General features: G+C 41.3%; 1 pseudogene; it reads left to right on the top strand.

Annotated features, from left to right (window-relative positions):
* The first annotated feature begins 11,828 nt into the window (after window positions 1–11,828).
* LOC113889027 lies at window positions 11,829–12,284 on the top strand (annotated as a pseudogene).
* Window positions 12,285–17,754: the final 5,470 nt, after the last annotated feature.

Here is a 17,754-nt window from a genome sequence, read left to right as displayed (position 1 = left end):
CCTTAGGCAGAGTGTCATGTGGAGTCAGTGACTTCTTAGCGCAGACCTCAGTTTCCTCATTCTTGAAGATTTCTACAAAAGAAAGCTATTTCCACACCCTTGGGAGTGCTCCAGGAGATGCAAAGGGAGTGAGCCAGGGACCCTTTGTTTTGATACCTCCTACCAACTGAAGTCGCTCAGTCGCGTCCAACTCTTTGTGACCCATGGACTGTAGCCTATCAGGCTCCTCCGTCCATGGGATTTTCCAGGCAAGAGTGCTGGAGTGGATTGCCATTTCCTTCTCCAGGGGATCTTCCTGACCCAGGAATCAAACCCGGGTCTCCCGCATTGCAGGCAGATGCTTTACAGTCTTAGCCACCAGGGAAGCCCCCCTACCAACCATACCTTCATACAACTCTCATTAGTTACCCTGCCTTTGAACTCCTGTCTGGAGGCAAGCACACTGAACCCGTTCCATATACCTGACCCAGTTGAACATTTTCTCTTGTTATTATTAAATCATCAGGTTGGCATTTGTGATAAAAAGCAGGAAAGTGGGGGAAGAACTAGAGATAGCAGAAACCTACTCTTTGATTGCCTGGAATGACTACATTCCTTATATATGCATTGTTTATTTGAAAATATTTAATGAAATCTCCTAGGTAATATTTGATAACAGGTAGTACCCTTGCAAATTTTTTATTGATAGATAGTGTACATACAGAATAGTGCATGTAACCTAAATGTAAAGCTCACTGAACTTTCAGAACTTTAAACATGCTGTGGCCAATAAATTGAAGTCGCTCAGTTGTGTCCGACTCTTTGCGACCCCATGAACTGTAGCCTACCAGGCTTCTCTGTCCATGGGATTTTCCAGGCACCAGTACTGGAGTGGGTTGCCATCCAGATCAATGAAGAGGACTTGGGATTTCCCTAGCAGTCCAGTGGTTAGGACTCTGTGTTTCTACTGCAGGGGGCATGGTTTCAATCCCTGGTCTGGGAACTAGATCCCACAAGCCACTTAGCACAAATAAGTAAATAAATCTTTACCCACAACCCCAGAAGCCCCCTCCCCCAAATACTCATTCCAGACACAGCTTCTCCCCCTTGGGGTAAACAACAGCCTGACCCCTAATAGCAGAGATTCCTTTTGCCTGCCTCTGTACTCTATATAAATTGAAACTTATAGCCTGTGCTCTTTTTTCCTGACTTCTCTCAGTCTGCATTCTGTTTGTGAGAGCCTTCCTTATTACTCTGTGTAGTGATACATTGTTTCTTCTCATTGCTGCACAGCGGTATAAATACACTAGAATGTGTTTATCCGCTTTCCTGTTGATGGACCTTTGGGTAGTTTCCAGTTCAGTGCTGTTACAAACACCCAAATTCATGTCCTTTCATCAACACACGTATGCACTGTTTTGGGATATGTACCCAGGAATTACTGGGTCATAGGGTAAGCAGGTGTTCAGCTTTAGTAGGTATTAACTGTTAGCAAACAGTTTCTTTGTGGTTGTACCAGTTTGCACTTCCACTAGCATTGAGGAGACTACTGGTTGCTCTACAGTCTCTCCTAAAATGTACTCAGATCAGTCCCCTACCTACTAAAGTTGAAAGAAAGTTACCTACTGCCTACTAAGGGATGTGGTATTTCTAGTGGCTCAAAATCCAGATTCTGGAACTAGACTTTCTGGCTTCATATTCCAGCTTTATCCTTTAATAGGTGTGTGACCTTAGACACCTTACTTAATTTTTCTGTGCCTCAGTTTTTTTCTTCTGTAAAATGAGGACAATAACTAGATCATCTACCTCATAGAGTTAAGGATTAAATGAGTTAATGCATGTAGAACACTGAGGATAGTGCCTGGCACATAGACAATACTCCATAAGTCTTAGATATTATTTTCATTCAAATGCATCAAAAAAAAAAAAAATCAGTTGCCACCAGTGCAGTTAGAGAGTTGTGTATCTTACTGTAAAAGAAAGAGAAAGTTTCCCACATACCCAGGGAGGCAGTCAGATAAGTGCCACAAGGGGTGTCTGTATGCAGGAGCAAGATAGCATGCATGTCTCAATCTCGGGCTATGCCAGTCACAGGTAATTCTTGGGAACTTGTATGTGCAAATTAAACTAGAATGTCAGTGCTCCAAAATATTCATAGGAGAGTATGAACCATGTACGGAGAAGGCAATGGCACCCCACTCCAGTACTCTTGTTGGAGAATCCCATGGATGGAGGAGCCGGGAAGGCTGGAGTCCATGGGGTCGCTGAGGGTCGGACATGACTGAGTGACTTCCCTTTCACTTTTCACTTTCATGCATTGGAGAAGGAAATGGCAACCCACTCCAGTGTTCTTGCCTGGAGAATCCCAGGGACGGGGGAGCCTGGTGGGCTGCCGTCTATGGGGTCACACAGAGTCGGACACGACTGAAGCGACTGCAGCAGCAGCAGCATGAACCATGTATACAATCACTATAAATGGCAGTCTGGGCTTTATTTATTTGGCCAATGAAGCCACTGACATCTCTCCTCTTTAACTTAGCAGATAACAGTTTTAGTGAATTGTTTACAAACTCTATAAACTTTTACAGTCTAGCCCTTGGCAAACTCCACTTTAGGAATTAACATAAATATGGATTTCAGTAAATAACTATAGATTCAGTAAATATTCCACGGAGGAAAGAGAAATAGTACAGAATGATGATAGGAGAGTAGGTAGGAAGTTTAAAGACACGCAAAGCTGACACTCCAGTCTCCATGAGTGAGTCATTGGCTAGAATTGGCTTTTAATGTTAAATATCAGCAAATCAGCAAATACATTTTTTGTGTCCATCTTCTAGCTTTTGTTGTTGTTGACATGAGTCGCTCCATCATGTCTCTTTGTAACCCCATGGACTGTAGCCCACCAGGCTCCTCTGTCCATGGGATTCTCCAGGCAAGAATACTGGAGTGGGTTGCCATGCCCTCCTCCAGGGGATCTTCCCCACCCAGGGACGGAACCCACATATCCTACTTTAGCAGGTGGAATCTTTACCACTGAGCCACCAGGGAAGCCCATCTTCTATTACAGCTTGCACTGTGTTTAGCTGCTCAGTTGTGTCCAGCTCTTTGCGACCCCGTGGACTGTAGCCCGCCAGGCTCCTCTGTCCATGGAATTCTCCAGGCAAGAATACTGGAGTGGGTTACCACACTCTCCTCCAGGGGATCTTCTCAGCCCAGGGATTGAACCCAGGTCTCTAGCATCACATGCAGATTCTTTATCATCTGAGCCACCAGTGTAGCTTGCTGCTGGTGCTGCTAAGTCACTTCAGTTGTGTCCAACTCTGTGAGACCCCATAGACAGCAGCCCACCAGGCTCAGCCATCCGTGGGATTCCCCAGGCAGGAACACCGGAGTGGGTTGTCATTTCCTTCTCCAATGCATGAAAGTGAAATGTGAAAGTGAAGTCGCTCAGTCATGTGCGACTCTTTGCAACCCCATGGACTGCAGCCTACTAGGCTCCTCTGTCCATGGGATTTTATAGGCAAGAGTACTGGAGTGGGTTGCCAATGCCTTCTCCACCAGTGTAGCTTAGTGGGTCGCAACTCTGGCTGCCTATTAGACTCACCTGGGGGACTTCCCTAGTAGTCCAATGGTTGGGACTCTATGCTTCCACTGTAGATGGGGGTGGGGGAGTGACTAGGGTCTGTTCCCTGATCTGGGAACTAGTTTCCCACACACTACTCAGTGTGGTCAAAGAAAATAGAATTACCTGGGGAACTTTAAAAAATTCACATTCCCCCCAACAACAACAACAAAAAATGCTCAGCTTCTCACCCAGAAATGTCAATTAAGTTTGTTTGTCAGCAGGGCCCAGAATTTTTTTTTTTTTTTTCCTCAAGGTCTCCAAGTGATTCTATTGGGCAGCCAGAGATGGGAAATATTTGCTCCTGAGTGTCACTGCAACAATCCTGGCGGTGCTTTCTGAATGGTTGTCTCTTGCAGTGGGGTCACAAGGGAGGATCTTGAGTAGTTTCTGTGGAATCTGTCTGGTTTAGTCAAGAAAAGCTCAAAACACTGGCTCAACGGGTTTTTATCTGGTACATTTTCTCTCCTACCTATCACCTCAGAATATTCCAATCTATGTTAAGCCTTCCTGTGGTTTCTAAAGCACAATTCTTTCTGAACTAAAGACTTCCCATTTCAAATCTCATGGGCTACGATTCAATCTAGAGCAGAACTAAACAGAATTTAAGTACCCCAATTAGTAATTGGATTGAAAAGACTCGGGAAAGTGCCCTTCATAAAAGAGTGAACTTGTGCTTTATGTGATGGTTGTTGCTATCACCTGTGGTTTCAACTGCAGAAAAAATAGGAAAAAGTCATGGAATAATCATTGTATTGGGTTGGCAAAAATGTTCATTCTGGTTTTTCCATGAAATGTCACAAGAACCCAAATGAACTTTTTGGCCAATGCAATATTTGAACGTGAATTTGAGTTTCTGGCTCAGCCACTTGTTAGCTATGAGTCCTTGCCTTCTCTGAGCAGATGTTTCATGAAAGATGGAAGTATTAGCAGATCTCAGAAGGAAATTTTATAGGTTAAGGGAGCTAATGTTAGTGGTGCTTGGCAAGGAGTGAGTCTCAAGTAAATGGCAGTTACCCTAGTGTGTTATTCGGCTAATGCTATAATGCTGCTCCATAGCAAACACCCCACCCCTAAATCTTAGTGGTTGACTAAGATACCATTGATGTTCTTACTCATGTGTCTGTGGGTCACTTATGGCAGCTCTGCTTAAGGCTGTGAATCAGACTGAGGTCTGTTCATATGTGTCTCATTTTGCAGTCAGCAGCTTCCTGGGGTATGCACTTCTCATGGCAGATGACAGAAATACACAAAGAACTTGGCAGAAATTTGCAATGCCCTTTAATATCTCAGCGCAGAACTCATTAATGATAACTTGTGCCCATTTTCCCTTAGCCCGAGGAGTCATATGGCTAATTTCAAGGTCAATGGGATGGAGAAGTATAATCTACCTCGTGAAACTATGGCACAATACAGAGAATAGAAGGAGAAATTTCAAACAAATAATACATTCTTCCACACTTCCCTTCTGCATGGTGTCAACAGAGGAGAAACGAAGGGTGGGTAAGGAGGGAAGAAATAAGTAGTTGGATCCCGTAGGAACTCTACCTTGTGCCTCATTTGTAAGCGCTTGTCTGGCCTCCTTTGTAGAACTGCTCCAGCACTCGTTGCAGGCACAGAAACGCAGTTCTGTGGGCGTGGCAGCTTTCTGGATCCTCCCCCACTCCAGGTATTTGTGATGAGGGACACACTACTCAGAGACAGTCTAGAATTCACCAGAAGCCTTCTTACATTCTGCTTGCAGGAACACATCTAATTTTATTTAGGAAGATACACAGAAGCAAGAGCTGGTGAAATTCAGCAAAACAGACTATACTATATACCAGGTGTCAAAATAACCAGATCTTTGTCTAAATTCAACCCCTTCTCTTTACCCTTTCCACAACTTTTTAATGTATGGGCGCTGTCTCTTATGATTTGCTCCAAATGACATCATCTCTTCTCCAGTATATAATAAAGTGAATTGGTCAGTTGCATCCGACTCTTTGCGACTCCAGGGAGCCTACCAGGCTCCTCCGTCCATGGGATTCTCCAGGCAAGAGTACTGGAGTGGGTTTCAATTTCCTTCTCCAGGGGATCTTCCCAGACCAGGGACTGAACCCAGGTCTCCCACATTGCAGGCAGACACTAACCTCTGAGCCACCAGGGAAGACCCTAGTATATAATGGTGGTAGGCTAAGAGTCCTTCATTTCAATTCTAATATTTCATTTGTATTTCAAATCTTGGTGAATAGGCAGCCCCACCTCTATTTAACCAGAGGGTTCTGGCCAAATATGTAGTGTGGTTGTAGACAGTTACCAGATACACCCTCATAATTCACTAATTTCAGGAGGAGTATAGTGAATTAATCAAAGGTGCTTAACTGTAATAAATGAGGATCACTCAGAAAGTATCTCAAGATATCAAACTGTATGAAAGTCATCTCCCTAAAGATTTTTGTTGAAGGATATTTAGCAACAGCTGTGTGATCAGAGGATGGCAGGCAGAGCTGGGCTCTGTTACAATCTCAGAAGGGTTACACAACCACCCTTCTCCGGGTGTGGTCCCTGGACCTCCAACATCAAAATCACCAGGACTGTTTGTTAAAAATGCAGAGTCACAGGCAACCCCCAGACTTAATGAATTGGAATTTCTGGGTGCAGGACCTAAGAATTTCCACTTCTGTATACATCAAGGCTTTTGTATAACCTCAAATATAGACAAAGTTCTCATAATCTTTGATTCCCAGTATCAGTTATGGAAAATGTGAAGTTTTTCTAATGCCAACTTAATCATTCTTGCTGTTAAACGAAAAGGATCTCTTTCATTATTACTATTACTGAAGGTTTTTTTAAAAGACTAAATTTGTTGAAACTTTCAGCCAGGGTACTACTGTAATAAGATTTCTTTTGCCCCCTTTGCTTTTTTTTTTTTTTTAACATAATTTGAACATTTGTAACTATTTTTCATTAAAACTATTTCAGTAATAACCATTTTCCTCCCATTTTCTCAAATACCAATGGCCTACAAAACTTGTATAAACATTTTTAGATGAAAGATGCAAGTTAAGAGACACAATTATTGGGAAGGACAGGAGATTTTATTTGTGTGTTACATTTAACATATTTCCCCCCTAATGAATAGATGATAAACTGCCTTTTTATGGTGTTTTAGGTAAAAGGACTGTCTTCGGTGAAAGTGGTGTAACCACCTAAATAAGGATTATCTTTCATCTTCCACTTAGTAAGTATATTTTAATATTTTTAATCTGTGTGCGTGGGATAATAAAAAACATCAACTGCTTCAATAAGTGAATTAAACAAAAAGACAGTTTTGAGAGCTGAGAGAAGTATAAAAAACATCAACCAAGAACAAGTCTAATGGACTCCTCCCTCCCTTTTCTACCTTCTTTCACCTCCTATTATTACATGTAAGTGTAAAGGGGTTCATCTTAACGGATTCCTGCTTCCAACTATGTCAAAAGTGAATTGGAATCATTTGGAATATTCTGAAACCTTACTGTAATCATGAACACAAAGATGTAAAAAGATGTTGAAACATCTGTTTTCCAGATCAAGAGTATCACCCAGATAGTTGGGGGAAAAAAGTCTTCCATTAGCTCGCCTTTAATCTAATTAGCAAATACATGTCATTCTAAAAGATTCTGGTAACCATTGCTCAGAGGGAGAACAATCCAGAAAAGAAACACAAAAAGGATATTTTCAGCACCATGAAATTTAAGGACTAACAGAACTATGGTAAGAAAGATAATGATAAAGCTCATGCATTTAAGACTTTTATGTGGTTGGGCTCAGAGTTTTTTTTACTTCATTTTATGACAAGTAAATAGTTGAGTAACAAGAAGAAAATAATATTACCTTCAAAGATTTTCCACAGAAAAAATATTTCCCTGTGAAAATACCAAGATCTTTCCTGACCAAGAGGATTGGAATGTCAAGGGTTCAAATGCACTCACTGAGCATTTATTTCTATTTTGAATTTCCCTAAACTGTTTGCCTCAACATATCCTCCCAACATTTTTGAGAGAGGTCAAGGGTTTAAGAGGCCCTGGGGTTTAAGCTAACAATTCTGGTTCACAAACATATCTCATGTCAAAAGTTGAGTGTGCTATAGAAAGTGAAGTTGCTCAGTCATATCCGACTCTTTGCGATCCCGTGGACTGAAGCCCACCAGGCTCCTCCGTCCATGGGATTCTCCAGGCAAGAATACTGGAGTGGGTTGCCGTTCCCTTCTCCAGGAGATCTTCCCGACCCAGGGATTGAACCCGGGTCTCCTGCATTGGAGGCAGACGCTTTACCGTCTGAGCCACCAGGGAAGTCTTGAGTGTGCCATAGCTGAACATAAAATGGCCACATCTGTTAGGCTGCCTGGTGATTTTACTTGCAGTATCCAGCACATTGGGCTATTACAGTGCTCCAGCAGTAAAAGGTATCATTGTAACCTGATTCTATTTTCTTTTATTGAGAATCAGTTTTGTGTTTGGTTCACAGCTATTCATAACTAAACTTTGAGTTTTTCCACCAGAGTCTTGATGCCTGTTTCCAAAACAAATACTGTGCCTTAAAATTGGCCTACACAGATATTTTCCTTAACTGAAGAGTGAAAGATTTTTACCCCAATTTATTCATTTTTGTTTCTGTATTGTTTTAATGTACCTGACATGTGTGATCTTATGCATATATACACCATATCTCTCCCCACAATCCTCAGGCATGTCACATCTTCAGACTTCTACTAATGTGCTTGGCATATTTTCAGGCCAAGGTGAAATCTGAATTTGCATACTCAAGACTTCCCAGAAACTCTCAGCTGCTCTGATGTCCTCACTTCTTTACCCCCACCTCTGTATTGCTCTGGGTATCATTGGGTCCATGAAGTTATCTGCATTTGATTAACTGAGTGGAAGAGGAGATAGGCCTCTGAAGGAGGATCTCAAATACATGAAGTTCATCTCTATTCTTTGTATTTCAGATGCATGATATTTGTAAATCACTTATTTCTAGTTGCACATCTGATAGAAGCTTTGCTTCCTCCGTATACACAAACCCGTTGTCACATATTATATCATGATGATAGAAATAATTGCAAAGGTAAAGTAAATGATGGCCGTGGTTACATTGTAAACAACTTAGTTAGAACAGGTGTTTGTTACGAGAGAATATGTAAGGAAAGGGTTTATTGACGTATGAGAGAGAGTTGTATCGAAATCAGGGCTATCATTCCATGTAAGAAGACCAGGTATGTATGCCCAAAGGCATAAGTGGTTTCAATCTATTCATACTGAGGATAATTTGGGGGCATAGGAATGAAAAAGCAGGATAGATGGTGAATCATACAAGTATCTTGGTAGAAAATTTCTCAGATCATCCTTTCATTTGGTAAAATTAATAAAAATCATTACACACATAAAGATGGAATTTGTCATGTGATATGGATGAGTAAAGTGCTTAAAATGATCACAAAATGTTCTTTTCACCAGGCCATCAAGCTCTTTCCCTTGTTTTTTCACATTTTCTTTTGTGTCCTTTAGTAACTTGGTTTTGGACTGTACTTGATTTATATCCTGTTAGTATCATGTACGGAGAAGGCAATGGCACCCCAGTCCAGTACTCTTGCCTGGAGAATCCCATGGACAGAGGAGCCTGGTAGGCTTCAGTCCATGGGGGTCTCAAAGGGTCGGACACGACTGAGCGACTTCACTTTCACTTTTCACTTTCATGCATTAGAGAAGGAAATGGCAACCCACTCCAGTGTTTTATCCTGGAGAATCCCAGGGATGGCGAGGCCTGGTGGGCTGCCTCTATGGGATCGCACCGAGTCAGACACAACTGAAGCGACTTAGCAGCAGTAGCATTCATTTTTGTAAAGGCCACTGCTTGAAGGACTCTGGACTTGTGTGTGCAATTGTGACTGCAATAAGTAGGGCACAATTCCTAGCATATATGATAGACTCCAGATCAAAATTTGTTGAATGAATGAAAAAAAAATAGTGGCTTTAGACTGAATTATGATGGCAAATTTGCACATGCACACACACACACTTTTTTTTTTTTTTTTTACAATTACGGGGATGAACCGGAATTCTTTAAGATGTAAAGCTTAGTTCTGGAAAAGGGAATGGCAACCCACTCCAATATTCTTGCCTGGAAAATGGACAATATTCTTGCCTGGAGGTTAGAGTCCATGGGGTTGCAAAGAGTTGGACACAACTGAGTGAGCACCTCACTAAACTGGCGGGGGCGGTGCAGAAAAAAGATTTAAAGCTTAGTTCTAAATAGGGATGCCTCTATTGATATTTGACTATTATGCACCCCACCCCCCATAGGGTTCTCTGAATCTGAACTGGAGTACCTTTCCCTGTCCTTGCAGTGAGCTGCAGACACTTGATCTCTCAAGTGGAGATTGCCAAACTTTGCAGGCAGAAACCTGGTCTTATATCATCTTTGAAGTTCTCACTGCACCTAATTTAGGGCATACCCATAGAGAAGGTACTATTAGTACCCCCATTTTCAGATGAGGAAACTGAGGTTAAGCAACTGAAGTCATCTTAAGTTAAAGTCAGATAGTGGTGAAGACAGTGCTGGTGTCTGATCCCTGGCAGTGTGATGCCTGAGGCTCCTCTGTCTAGGGTAATGTATCAGAAAGGTAGCTGCTACCCTTTTTTTCCCCCAAAAAAGTAAGGTAAGTAGTCAACTATGAAATTAAAACTCAAAGAATAAGAGTAACAAAATAACTAAGTGTTCTAGACCTGCCAAGACATTGGAGTAACTTAGATAGAAATTATGAAACTGTATTATTTCTGTCCTGGGTATTTACTCAACAAGATCCAAGCACATAAATCCAGTTCAGGAGAGAGATTCAGGGGAATCATTTCCTTTTCCCTCTCTGTAGACACTACATCATTCAAGTGACAAGGAAGACCTAAAAGGGAACCTGTTGTGTGAAATTAGTAGTATGGATCAAACAGAGTGTGGCCAGTCCTCTGGAATTGCCTGAAACTCTCCAGTGAGAAGCAAAGGGAATTTTTCTCTAGTATGGTGATCCTCTCACAGCTGATGCCCCATCCTCTGTCTCTCTTCCTTCTGGCCAGTTTGCTTCTTGAAGCTAGGCAGAACGTCCATAAAGAAATGGGCATCCTCTGCCTCTCTACTTTCAATTATCAGTAGTTTGGGAAGCTTTGTGGAGTCTGAAGGACATAGGCCAGTTAGGAGAGAATCAGAGGGATGGGGGCAGTGGTGAGGGAAGAGACATACACATGGAGACAGTGAGACATGGAGAGACACGAAATGACACTGAAAGTCCTTGAGAATGTACTGACTTTAGAAAGCCTTTTAAAAACCAATCACTAATTCAATATGATGAATTACCTTAAAGTAGTTTGTAGAGTATTTCCTGAGAAGAACTGGAGGTCACTTCAAAATAAATAAATAAACCACAGCTCACGTGCTGATGTTTTAAAGAGAAAAGGCAATTGCTAAAAATGACTGTCCAATTTCCATTACTTACTACAGTCATTAGAAACAAGGAATATGTATATTGATCTGAAGTGGTTCAAACAGTATTTTCTTTGTTCAAACCAATTTAGCTGGAGGAAAAGTCAAGAGTTTGCCTTATGTGGGGGCAGTGGGGGGGGGGGCATTGTGGAGAGAAAGAGATTCTTTACATAAAGAACTCTTGTTTTTCTATCCTAGGGCCACTGACCTAAGAAAAATAACTGGGTTTCTATTAAAGCAAAGCAATTTTTGCCCCTGACCAAGCAATTTTTGCCCCTGATCACTATTGGTTTAACTCTAGGCCCTCGAGACTCAAAGTAGGTTTGGAATTAGCAATATCAGTACAATCTGGGCATACATTAGAAAGGTAGACTCTCTGGCCCCACCCCAGTCCTAACTGAATCATAATCTAGTTAATCATAATCATAATCATGAAACGATTCATATGCACATTAATGTTTGAGAAGTACTAGTCTAGACAAACATGGTTATTTAAACATTTGATAGACAAAAGAGATGGTTAAATAAAGGAGGAAATACTATCTGATAAAAGCACTTTTGTCCAAAGATTTGTTGGTGTTGATAAACTTGCTCCTATCCACTTAAGCCAGGTTTGAAGTAAAAACTTAATAGGCCCATTCTGAAATGACTTTTACCAGCTCCAGCGTCCTCATGGTTGACTGAGCTCCCACAAATGGTTGCTGACTTTGTTTGTGTCCCCAGGTGAGCAGAAATGAGTGAACAAGCAGAAAAGAGCAGTTCCGTGCGAGAGAGACCTGCACGTCAAAGTTCTCCTGAGAAACCGAGCGAGAAGGAACTGAAGCAAATGAAATGGTTGGATCGGCAGTTAAAACAGTTGTCATTTCAAAATCCCGGGCCTCAGGTAGCCAACTTTAATCCTGAAGTAAGGCAGCAGATAAAGAAAGGGCAAATGGCAAAGAAGAATGAGCTTGTTCCTGAAAAACGTGAAGTCAACAAGTATGACGAAAAGGGCAGGCTCACCTTCAATAAGGCTGACCTGTGTGACTGCCTTGATGAAGACTGCCTGGGTTGCTTCTACCCGTGCCCCAAGTGTAACTCCACCAAGTGCGGGCCCACTTGCCGCTGCAACCGCCGCTGGGCCTACGACACCATAGTTGATGAGAATGGGGAGGTCATCAGCAAGATGCCATTCGACCTCTCTGAATAGGACCAGCCCTCCAGGCTGATCAATTTTCTCTGCTTTGCAGTTAAACCAGCCGCTTTCTCCTGGATGAATTTTAGGACTGGGGGAAGAAAGTTTTAAAAATAGAGTTTAGACTAGTTAGTGTTCTCTGAAGCCGGTAAAGCGTCTGCCTGTAATGCAGGAGACCTGGGTTCGATTCCTGGGTTGGGAAGATCCCCTGGAGAAGGAAATGGCAATCCACTCCAGCACTCTTGCCTGGAAAGTCCCATAGACAGAGGAGCCTGACAGGCTACAGTCCATGGGGTCGCAAAGTGTCGGACACAACTGAGCCACTTCACTTTCACTTTCTCTAACCTTCCTGCTGTGATGACTCAAATTCCTCCTCTGGTAACCAGCAACTCCATTGCTACTCTCCTCTCAGATTAAAAATCCCTCTCCTCTTTGCTGGTACCTTAGGAGATAGAGTTTTAGGATTTTTAGAATTCTGTAGCTGAGAGCTTGTCTTGACATAGAACTTATGTTTATAATAGCTAGTTACCGTTAGGATCTTACACTTTATCAATTCTAAATCAGAATTGCCATTTGGATTGACTTGGCACTACATACTCATAGTCTCATCTTTTAGTGTTACTGTTTTAACAATATTAAAATGAAATTAAAAAAAAAAAAACTTTAATAGGCCCCATGGCCCCGTGGCCCAACATATGAGCACAAAAGCAGAGATTCAATTTAAGTGATATCCAAAATGCCAACTGGAAGCAGACTTCAAAGGACAAATTTTTATCTAAATGTTTCATACAAATCATTTTAAAGCATTTTTTTGGTGGCTAAGGTTACCAGCCACACAGAACTGACCAAGGTGGTACAAAATTCCTAAGACCTAAGTTGCATTTGGTTTTGTAGGTACAGGATTTGAGACAATTCAGCTAGAGTTTCTGCTGACCTCAGTGAAGATCCCATCTCAGAAGACTGCTGTGAAACATCTGGGCCGGGTTTGGCAGCTATTGCACAAAACTGTTTTTAGGGGAAAATCTCTATGAAAATGTTCACACCCACAGCGTCATCGGGAAAGTTTCTCTTCAGTCATCTTTGATATCAAGTTTTATTCAAATGATCTGTAAGGAGAAAATTGCTTTTTCCACTTTTCCGTGTTTACTTCTCATGAACATTTAATTGCTTCTTCTGAAGCTTTGGATTGGGCACAAAGAGACTTTCCACTGAACACAGTTGTGCAGGCACTGGCTGAGGCTGCAGACGTAATGGGCTAAAAATAGACTGAAGGCCCCTATCTCCATCCCACCAAATGGCTATGTATGTTTACCCACTAGAAAATATTCACCTGAGACCTCAATATTTTGCCTCTGACTAACTCACCCGAAATCTCTGTGTGGCAAATTCATTAATAAAAATTATTAATTATTCATTAATAATTAATTTTAATTAATAAAAATTAATTAATTTTCCTTACTTTGATTTTTTTGTGTGTGTGAGAAAGTGTGTGTGTTTTAGACCCAAGAGAAAAAAATAAAACTTTTTCCCCCTTCCCTAAAGCAAATCCATATTTTGTTCTTTGGCAAATACCAATCACTTTCCATCAGAAATTCCTGATAGTGATATTAGGTTGGTGCAAAAGTTTTGCCTCATCCGCCATATTCCTGACCTTTTGCCAACCGCCCACCACTTCTTCAAGCATCCTGACAACGTTTTGTGGGGGGAAGGCTTCCACAACCAGCAGGAGGCAGAAAATGCTTTCCAAGAATTTAACCAAATCCTGAAGCACAGATTTTTTTAAAATTATTCATTAATTTTTTAAATTAATTTTTTAATTGAAGGATAATTGTTTTACATAATTTGTTGTTTTCTGTCAAACCTCAACATGAATCAGCCATAAGTATATGTATGTCCCCTCCCTCTTGAACCTCCCTCTCATCTCCCTCCCCATCCCACCCCTCTACGTTGGTACAGAGACCCTGTTTGAGATCCTGGAGATATACAGCAAAGTCCCTTTGGCTATCTATTTCACATATGGTAAAGTAAGTTTCCATGTTACTCTCGCCATACATCTCACCCTCTCCTGCCTTCTCCCCGTGTCCACGAGTCTGTTCTCTCTGTCTGTTTCTCCACTGCTGCCCTGCAAATAAATTCTTTGGTACCATCTTTCTAGATTCCATATATATGTGTTAGTATATGGTATTTATGTTTCTCTTTCTGACTGACTTCACTCTGTATAATAGGCTCTAGGTTCATCCACCTCATTGGAACTGACTCAGATGTGTTCCTTTTTATGGCTGAGTAATATTTCATTGTGTATATGTACCACGACTTCTTTATCCATTCATCTGTCGATGGACATCTAGGTTGCTTCCATGTCCTAGCTGTTTTAAATAGTGCTGCAGTGAACATTAGGGTACATGTGTCTTTTTCAATTTTGGTTTCCTCAGGGTATATGCCTAGCAGTGGGATTACAGGGTTATATGGTGGTTTTATTCCTAGTTTTTTAAGGAATCTCCATACTGTCTTCCATAGTGACTGTATTAATTTACATTCCCACCAACAGTGCAAGTGTTTATCCACACCCTCTCCTGTGTGTAGACATTTTGATGATGGCCATTCTGACCGGTGTGAGGTGATACTTCATTGTAGTTTGGATTTGCATTTCTCTCATAATGAGCAATATTGAGCATCTATTCATGTCTTTCTTAGCCATCTGTGTGTCTCCTTTGGAGAAATGTCTGTTTTGATCTTTTCCCACTTTTTAATTGGGTTGTTTTCTGCTATTGAGTTGTATGAATGAGCTGCTTGTATATTTTGGAAATTAATCCTTTGTCAGTTGTTTGATTTGCTATTATTTTCTCCCGTTCTGAGGGTTGTCTTTTCACCCTTCTTATAGTTTTGTTTGCTGTGCAAAAGCTTTTAAATTAATCAGGTCCCACTTGTTTACATTCATTTTTATTTCCATTCCTCTAGGAGGTGGGTCATAGAGGATCTTGCTTTATGATATTGAGTGTTCTGCCTGTGTTTTCCTCTAAGAGTTTTATATTTCCTGGTCTTATATTTAGATCTTTAATCCATTTTGAGTTTCTCTTTGTGTATGGTGTTAAGAACTGTTCTAATTTCATTCTTTTACATGTAGCTATCCAGTTTTCCCATCACTGCTTATTGAAGAGGTTGGCTTTGCCCCATTGTATATTCTTGCCTCCTGTCTTGTTCCATTGGTCTATATTTCTGTTTGTGAAGCACAGATTTTTATGCTACAGGAATAAACAAGCTTACTTCTTGTTGGAAAAAATCTGTTGATTATAATGGTTCCTATTTTGATTCATAAAGATGTGTTTGAGGTTAGTTATAATGATTTAAAATTCGTGGTCTGAAACCGCAATTACATTTGCAGCAACCTCATACTTTGCTTGTTTTTACAGGTCATCTTAGACCAAGAGTTTAAATAAAATGGGCTATCAAAATTAGTAGTTTTTCTTTTTAATGCTCAAACTGGTCTATCTAGCTTTGCTGAATTGGTGAAGATGGGCTTCAGAAGTACAAACTGAACTTTTCATTCTAGTCAAAGAACAATCTTGTGCTTCAAAGACCGGAACCCAGGGACTTCCCTGGCAGTCCAGTGGTTAAGACTCTGTGTTTCCAGCACAGGGGATGTGGGTTCAATCCCTGGTTGCAGAACTAAGGTTCTACATGCTGTGCAGCCAAAAAATATTTTTTTTTTAGTTTAAAAAAAGATGGGAACCAAAACTTTCTCAAAGCAATTCGTCTGAACCTACCTGGAATCTTTGCAGTGCAATAGTTGTTATCACTGTCCATTTACCTGCTGAAGTGCCCTTTGCATTTGAAAAGCAAAGAGGTAACCGTGTTACCATGTTCACAAAACTACGAGAGAAAGGTTGATAAACAATTTATAACCACTTTCACAGCAAAGAACACATTTGTCTGAGCATTTGGAGGCTGCTATTTGCAGTCAGTTAACAATTCCCAAGGTGTGGTAGGTAACCCTCCAGGATGGTCCCCAGTGATCCTCTGATATTTTGTAATGCTTTTCCCTGAAGTGGTGGCTGAACTTAGTGACTTGGTTCTAATGAACAGAATAAGGCCCAAGTGATGGTGACTGGAGACTTGGTCATAAAGGGCAATGTGGCCTTTCTTTTGCATCATCATGATCATCTGCTCTAGAGCAGGCCGGCTGCCCTATGTGAGCAGCCCTATGAGGAAGCCAACATGAGAAAGAATTGGCAACTCTGGCCAACAACCTCATGAGTATTTTTGGAAAGGGGTCTTCTTGCCTCATCAAGCTTTGAATGACTGTAGTCCTAGCTGACACCTCGATTGCAACCTTGTGAGAGACCTTGAGCCAGAACCACCCAGCCATGCTGCTTCCTGACTTTTCCTTCACAGAAACTGTGAGATAAGAAATGATCACTGTTTTAAGATGCTAACATCTGGGGTAATTTGCTATGCAGCAATGGCTAGCTAGCACAGAAGGGTTTTATGCTTCTTCTAGATTTATGCCTTTATTTATTCAGCAGGTATTTATTGAGAAACTACCACATGCCAGGCATTGTGTTTATGGGATTCTCCAGACAAGAGTCTTGGAGTGAGTTGCCATTCCCTTCTCAAATGCCATGTGTATGTAGAGGTTAATCATCTACTGAACATAAAAAACATATTTAAGGGGCCCCTGGTTTCTGGGCACTATATACATAGCATACAGAAAAAAATTTTACCCTTGGAAAACTGTGGTGGTTATCTTTGGAAATACCATCTACCACCTAGGGTTACTACTATACATTTGCTATTTATATATTAATGGCCCAACAAATATTTATAGACTGAATACTTTTCTGTGAATTGTGCTCACCTGTTGAAACTAGAGATGACACTACAAACCTCTGTCCCTACTGCTGCTAAGTCACTTCAGTCGTGTCTGACTCTGTGCGACCTCAAAGACAGCAGCCCACCAGGCTCCCCCGTCCCCGGGATTCTCTAGGCAAGAACACTGGAGTGGGTTGCCATTTCCTTCTCCAATGCATGAAAGTGAAAAGTGAAAGTGAATTCGCTGAGTTGTGTCTGACTCTTTGCGACCCCATGGACTGCAGCCTACCAGGCTTCTCCATCCATGGGATTTTCCAGGCAAGAGTACTGGAGTGGGGTGCCATTGTCCCTACTATGTCCCCTCAAAATTTGTGTATTGAAACCTCATTCCCAAGGTGATGGTAGTAGAAGGTAGGACCTTTGAGAGGTGGTTAGGTCATTAGGTTAAAGCCCTAAGGAATGAGTCTCTTATAGAAGAGACCCAAGAGAGCTCCCTTACTTCTGTGAGGACCGTTAGGCCAGTATAATCTTTCTAGCATGCCATATATGTGTATACATATCAAATACCAGTCTTTTCAGCAATGAAAAAGTATCTCTAACATATTTATTAACATCCTCTGGCTATAGATTTAGATAATGACATTTGTAGTGCTTAAACTTCTCTGGAATGTGAGTT

This window comes from Bos indicus x Bos taurus, unplaced genomic scaffold, assembly GCF_003369695.1.
Source record: "Bos indicus x Bos taurus breed Angus x Brahman F1 hybrid unplaced genomic scaffold, Bos_hybrid_MaternalHap_v2.0 tig00003468_arrow_arrow_obj, whole genome shotgun sequence".
In the NCBI taxonomy this organism is placed as follows: domain Eukaryota; kingdom Metazoa; phylum Chordata; class Mammalia; order Artiodactyla; family Bovidae; genus Bos; species Bos indicus x Bos taurus.
This window is presented reverse-complemented; position numbering and strand designations above follow the sequence as displayed.